The following is a 6,961-nucleotide window of genomic DNA, read 5'->3' as shown; positions in this document are numbered from 1 at the left end:
GAAAATCCGAGATCGTCCCACTTCCCCATGCTGGAACTTTTACTTAACAATAACAATAAATAAAGTTACCTTTAAAATTAATCACTCAAGTGACATCTAGACCCAACAGTAGACCCAGACTGGAATGAAATAAATATGGTTGTGTGTGTTGTTTTTGTCTCCTGCAAACTTTGCTTTAATTATACTTATTTTTTCGATCTAATCATAAGAAATCATAGTCAGAGAGACATGAGACAGGAAGAGCAGGAAAGAAGAGGAAAAGTAAGTTTCCAGCTTACAGATTTATAAAAATAGCTGAGACTATTCCTTATTTAAAACCATAAAAGTTTTAAAGGATGAAATCTAAACATTTTGAGTAATTAGGTAAGATTCAAAGTAAAATACTTATATTAATATTGGTTTACTTATAACAATTCTTACATTTACACTTGTGGGAAAACTTACAAGTAAAATAAGTATTTGTAACGTTGGTATCAAATAATTACAATAATAGATTATTCTTGGTTTCTTTCCAGAACGTCTGTAATAACTCATATTATAAGAGTAAAAAGTTATGGTGTCATAAAATTATAAATGAATGTTTCAAAGAAACTAAAAAGGTTATGAATGTGATTTGGACATTGAACTGCTATTAAAGATCACTGATGATGTGTTGGAGGTGAAAGGTCAGGGCTAAAATGGGAACTAACGGAAGAGCAGAGATGATCAGATTGTTGAACAACTTAAATGTTTCAGAGAAAAGACATGGGAGCAACCCTGAGACATTAACCAAGACATCAGGACATAATGTCTCTAAGACAGTGATGGACATGAGATCATCTGTCCAAACAGTCAGCCAATAAAGAAAGCACAGCAACAAAAAAATCTGATAATCTAAATGAATTAGTTCACAGAAAAACATAAAAAAAGAAAAACATTTTCAACAAATTTGTTTATGGACCGACCCAGAGATAAGGGGGCGGAGCCTCGCCTATGGGAGGTGGAAATAGGGCTGCAGGGCAACTTCCACGACTTTGCTTTTGACGTCTTTAATCTGTTCAGCTGGTTCTCCTCTTACATCATATTTAGTACTTTATCAGATAAAGAACGAACTTCTGGCACTATTTGTATATTGCATTAATTTTGCCAGTGGTGATCAGTTTTTATAAGATCCGGTTACCATTTGAAAGTTAGGAATTTTATGTTTCACTGAACTGACTCACATCATCGAGTTGAAATGCAAATAACTCATGAAATTAAGTTGAACTTTCATAACTCATTATGTTAATTGGAAGTAACTTATAGGAAAACGTTATGATAACTAATTGAGAGTATGACTTTTAACAGTCTGTTTGCTTTTGCTGTAAATACATTCAGGATTTTCTGAGCTGTTTTCATATTCCTGGCTAGTTAATTTGTTTTCTATCATAACTGAATTTTTCCTCCAGTATTTTTCGTCCACTTTGACGAAATCTTATAATGAAAATGCCAAAGTACTAAAAACCATCATCAGAAAGCAGCCAGTTTCTTGAGAAGCAGTTCTTCCTTGTGTCCACTAAGAGGCGCTGCTGCTCTGCAGAAAGTTTTTAGCGTCGCTGGTTAGAAAAGATTTTCCAAAAATGTTTAGTTCCGTCAGATAATGGGAGACGACCGTGAATGAATTGAAATGATGAATGTATTCAGATGTTTGTAAAAACTGGATGGAGACTTGAAGCTGCTGCTTGATTGAAGCCAATCAGAAGCAGTTTGAGGAGGTCAAAGGTAAAGAGGGTGTGCATGGAAGGACAGCTAAAGAAACTTTATAGGAAATCAGTTTTTCAACAAGTTATTGAAGTGATTTACAGACCAAATATTCCTGAACATCATTCCCAACGAAATCTAATTAATGATCAATTCCTGGAAAGTTCTTTCATCATTTCAGGAATTCCCTGTAACTGATGCTTTCATAAATCAACAGCTTTGTTTCCTCTGCACAGTCGTTCAAAAATCATAAATATAAAGTTTTATTTACAGACTGGTTTAGTTGAAGCTGAAAGTGGTTCGGTTCGGTCGTTGTTGGTTCTGAAGCTGCTGGGTCTTCATCCAGGATTTATGACAGTTTGAAAGGAATGAAATAAGTTGGATCTGAGCAGGTTCACTTTGGTTTCAACGATTATTTTGGCTTTAAGTCACTTTATTTATTGTTGAAACGTTTTTATGATTTTCTAAATGTTAAAGGATCAAACAGAAGGACGATGAGGATGAAGATGAGGAGGAGGATGAAGATGAGGAGTAAAAGCAGCTTTGCTGTAAGTATCTGCAGTGATTGAACTGATATCTGATCCATGATCGATGGTTGTTGTTCTTCGTCTTCATCTCCATGTTTGCAGACTTTCTCTCTCCATACTGAAGATTTTCCAGGATTTCCAGACGTTTGTGTTTCCCAGGAGGAATTCTCTGGGCTAAAGGAGAATAAATATTTAATCAGTGCTGCTCTGGAGTTTCTGCTTAATTAGTGGATTTCTGAAAAAAGAAAAGAATCTCAGCATCTTCATCATCCAAACGTAAAAAGCGGCGATCAAACAACTTCCAGAATGTTGGTGATGAAATGGATTTTGTTTTTATTGGACTCGGTTCCGTTTTAATTTGATGTGAAATAAATCTCTGGCACTGAAACGCATCTTATTAGCGTCCTGCGGTGTGCGCCATAAGTTTGCGGGTTTCATATATAAATGGACGCAAAAACCGCAGATCGGAGCCGAACCAGTCGGTCTGGACCGGATCGGATCCCGGGTCTGGACCGGATCGGATCCCGGGTCTGGACCGGACCGGAGCCCGGGTCTGGACCGGACCGGAGCCCGGGTCTGGACCGGACCGGAGCCCGGGTCTGGACCGGACCGGAGCCCGGGTCTGGACCGGACCGGGACCCGGGTCTGGACCGGACCGGGACCCGGGTCTGGACCGGACCGGACCTGCTGCAGAGTAAATCAGCTGTTAATGGATGTTGAGCTTCTCGTTTCCTAGGTAACCGTCAGCGGTCACGTGTCATCTATCTGACCTGTTAACTTTGTTTCTTCAGCGCGCGGACAGTGACGCAATTAGTCATGCAGCCAATCAGACGCCGGAAGTGAGCCTCGTATTCAGATGAGCGGTCCTTGTATGGTCACGCCCCCCCCCTCCCGCTCCACGCGGGTCCCGCGGGACCTTTGGAGCGGTGGAGCCCGAGAGAAGGAGCTCTCCGCCGGGACGGAGGAGCCATAAAGAGCCGGGGAGGGAGGGCAGATCTCTGGCTGCCCAATCCCCCTGCTCCCCCGGGAGCAGCAGCCTTCCTCGGCCGTCCCTCCCTTTTGTTTGCTAATCATTTCATTTTAGCCCCTTTTTGAAGCGCTGCCTGTTTTTTCATCCCACTTTTCTTTCCCACTCGGTCCGCGGATCTCGCCTGTCTCTGATCCGGATCCCCGGACTCTCCGCCCGGATCCTCCGAGATGCTCCGACCCGCGGCTGGGATCTAAACCCGCTGAAGCCCAGAGGAATCCGCGGCTCTTCTCTGGATCAGGACCCCCCGCCCCCTCCTCTTCCTCCTCCTCTTCATCACCCCTCTCTTCTCCACCTTAATCCAGGTGGTCCTCTGGCTTCTTTGAGCGGCTGTACAGGGAGGATTATTCTTCATCTTCTGTCTTGTTCCTGGTGAAGACGAGGCTCCCAGAAGGACAATCTGATGTTCTCCATCCAGGACAGCCTCCCCCGGGGGGCCCTGACCATGAAGGAGGAGCCGCTCCCCACCGGCATGACCCCGGTCCGCTCCTGGATGCAGGGCGCAGGGATTCTGGACGCCAACACTGCGGCCCAGAGGTAAAACATCCCGGAGGTTCCGGTTCCGCTTAATGCACAAAGCAGGCAGTGAGACGAGACGCGGTTCGGCTGCAGGTCTCCGAACAGAACATGAGGATTTCCGATGCAGCAGCTGGAAATAAGTGGAGCTGAAACTTCTCAAGTGTCGCGTTTCCGCTTTTAGTTTTAGTTTCAACTTGAACGATTTGCTGAAACCTGATCAGATTCTATATTTCATCGATCAATTATCCGCGAATCTCACCAACATTTATGACATAAAAACTATTTACAGTTTAAAGGAAAATGCAAAAGTTTTATTTATGAAACATTCAACTGAAATAAAATAAAGGATACATTTATTTTTATTTAGCGGAGAAAGGAAAATTTCAAATGATAATTATTTGAAGATTATGATCTTTTTTCAATCATACATTAAGTCTAAGAACAAAAACCAAATTCTGCGGCCTAAATTCAACTTTTTCTCTTCGATGTTTGACCTGAAAATTGATCCAGATCGAAATATTTATAGATTTTAATCGAGCAGAAATGTCATGTTTCCACTCAAATCTCAGCTTTGAGTTTTATTTAAAGCTGATTATAAAAAGCAACATTCACTCTTTTCCTTCAGCGCTTTAAATTATTTTCAATCATTTTCTGTCTTTTATTTTCCAGGCACAATTCAAATAATTGATAAAGTCACTTTCTGCAATAAAAGTCGGAAATATCAAGTGAATTCAATCGAAAGGTTTTTTTTCAGCTTCATGAATGAAACCAGAACATGACGGGAAAAAGTCCAATAATTCCAGTTTAGTCCGAAGGAACAAACTGGGAAAACTGGTTCCGACCCGACAGGGACGGGTCCAAACGAGCCCACAATCCGGGTTTCCGAACCAGTGAATCTGGAATTCATCAGTTTATAAAATGTAGGAAAATCAGATGAAATCAGAAATAAATCAAAATAGTTGAAAAATGAGGAAAATTCAACAGGAAGCGATGAAATTTGATTCGCAGAAATGAAAGCAAACATAAAATCTGCAGAAACGTTTTGAAGTTCTGGACGTTGTTTCCGAAAGAGAACAGAACCCGCCTGGTTCCGGTCCAGGTGACGAGTCAGTTCGGATGAATCCGAAATATGAGGCGGACTTTGACTGGAGGTTCCGGTCCATATGGATTCGGTTCGGCTGTAAATCAAATGAAAACTATTTGTTGGAAATGAAAGTTGACGATGTGTGACGGGATTCTGTCCAAGTTCTTTTGTATAACATTTGATCATATTTCATATCAAAATGTCAATAATTAGTGACATTTGCAGAAAATTGATTCCGTCTGGCATAGAATATGGATTATTTCACCTTTACAGATTTAATCTGCAATTAGAAAATGGAGTGAAATAAAATCTGACAGGAATTAATAAAATGATCAAAAACCAGATGATAAAATAACAACAAAAGAAATGGATTTATTGAAACATTAAACCAGAATAATTTTTTCTCTTCATAACATTTTTACTTCTGACTGATTAATAACCGACTTTTTTTCCATCCCAAAAAAATATTGCTTTGATGAATGAATGAAAAAAAAAAAACACAAAGTCACAAAATAATCTGAATCAGTTCCATAAAAATCCAAAGAAGTTTTTTAAATGCTGCATTAATGCTGATGATGATGATGATGATGAAGGTGTCTGAAAGGCTTTAAAATCTCTGGATATTTTATCAACATTTGCTCATTATGTTTTATGAAAATCATTCCTCCATGTTTCGCAGATCGAAGCGACGCTCAGAGTGAAACTGAATCTGTTCTCATTTTGCTGAGATATATTTTCTCATCTTCTGAACTAAAACTGAACATATTTAAACATTTCATTCAAGTCTCATTTTCCAAGTAAAAATTTTCAAAAAAACAGATTGGATATATTTGTAATTTTCTCTGAAGTTAGAATTTGTTTTAGAAAGAACTAAATGAATCTGTTTGTGTTCAAAAACATGTATCCTCCTAACAGAATGTTGTCTGCTTTCCAGACCTTAAAACTGTCCTTGAACGCCTCGATAATTTCTGCAAACTGAATCAAGTTGAAAGATTTCAGTTCAAACCAGAAAGATCCTGAAAGCTGCAGGTGAGACTTTGAAAGATCCTCCTGAAGCGCTGAGATCTGTGAAAGGTGGAAAAGAAGAACATTGGCTCAGACCGGTCCGGTCCGGTCCGGTCCGGTTCCAACTGAAGACATTTTACAGATAAAACAAGTTGGAAGATGAGGTCAAATTTTTTGTTTTCAGACAAGAAACAAAAGAGACAAAATGAATTTTTTTCACTGATATTTCTGGTTTATTTGATAGAAATCTGAAAGTCTAATGTTATAAAGTGTGTGTGTGTGTGTGTGTGTGTGTGTGTGTGTCATCCTGACATGTCACTGAGCAGAACAAGCTTCATCCCAGCTGACCCTTGTCCTGTGGGGTTAGAGGTCATTAACACCTGCAGCAGGTGACGGTGCGTTCAGGGCTTCTCGGGTCAGGTGGAAACCTGGGATCAGGCGTGTTTTTCCTCTTCCTCCTAATTAACACGGAAATACGACCTGGAAAACTTGTCAAGCTGAAGGAGGAGTTTTTCTCAGTGCTGCTGTTGAAACGCTGCGGTTCGTCAGATCAGACTTTCCTTCATCGCATGTTTTACTTGCCATGATTTGTATTATTTACAAACATCTGAACATCCTTCACAACAAATGGAAAGTCTAAACTGTACAAACATCTGCTATAAGAACTGTTGCGCAAAATGCAATTTAAAATACCATAATAATACTTTTGTATCCAGTTTCATCCGTCCACACGACAGGAAAGCAAAGAACGAGCCTTGAAAGGCCACAAAAGTGCTTGTTATCAGGTCAGTTGGAAGCAGTGGGAAGGAAGGACTGGATGAACTATGTGTAGTTCAGAGTATTGGTAAAGGATGTGGGAGCAGGAAATCATCGTTTAGGTTTTACCCCGCCTTCCACCTGGTGACCTCTGGAGGCCCAGCTCCCTGGGGTTAAGTGTGTCAGAACACGGATGAATGTTTGCAGCGACGCTCCGACGGATCAGGACTCATGAAAATAAATGGAGACGAGGAACCGGAGCGGCAGGTGAGCTGGACTTTATGAACGCAAGCCGCCAAAGAACAACTGGAGAATATTTTCCAT

At 40.6% G+C, this 6,961-nt stretch overlaps 1 pseudogene; it reads left to right on the top strand.

Annotated features, from left to right (window-relative positions):
- Window positions 1-3,243: 3,243 nt before the first annotated feature.
- LOC129360470 (transcription factor COE3-like) overlaps window positions 3,244-6,961 on the top strand; it is a 102,640-nt pseudogene continuing 98,922 nt past the window's right edge.

The sequence above is a fragment of the Poeciliopsis prolifica genome, unplaced genomic scaffold (assembly GCF_027474105.1).
Source record: "Poeciliopsis prolifica strain line A6 unplaced genomic scaffold, Auburn_PproV2 SCAFFOLD006, whole genome shotgun sequence".
Classification (NCBI taxonomy): domain Eukaryota; kingdom Metazoa; phylum Chordata; class Actinopteri; order Cyprinodontiformes; family Poeciliidae; genus Poeciliopsis; species Poeciliopsis prolifica.
This window is presented reverse-complemented; position numbering and strand designations above follow the sequence as displayed.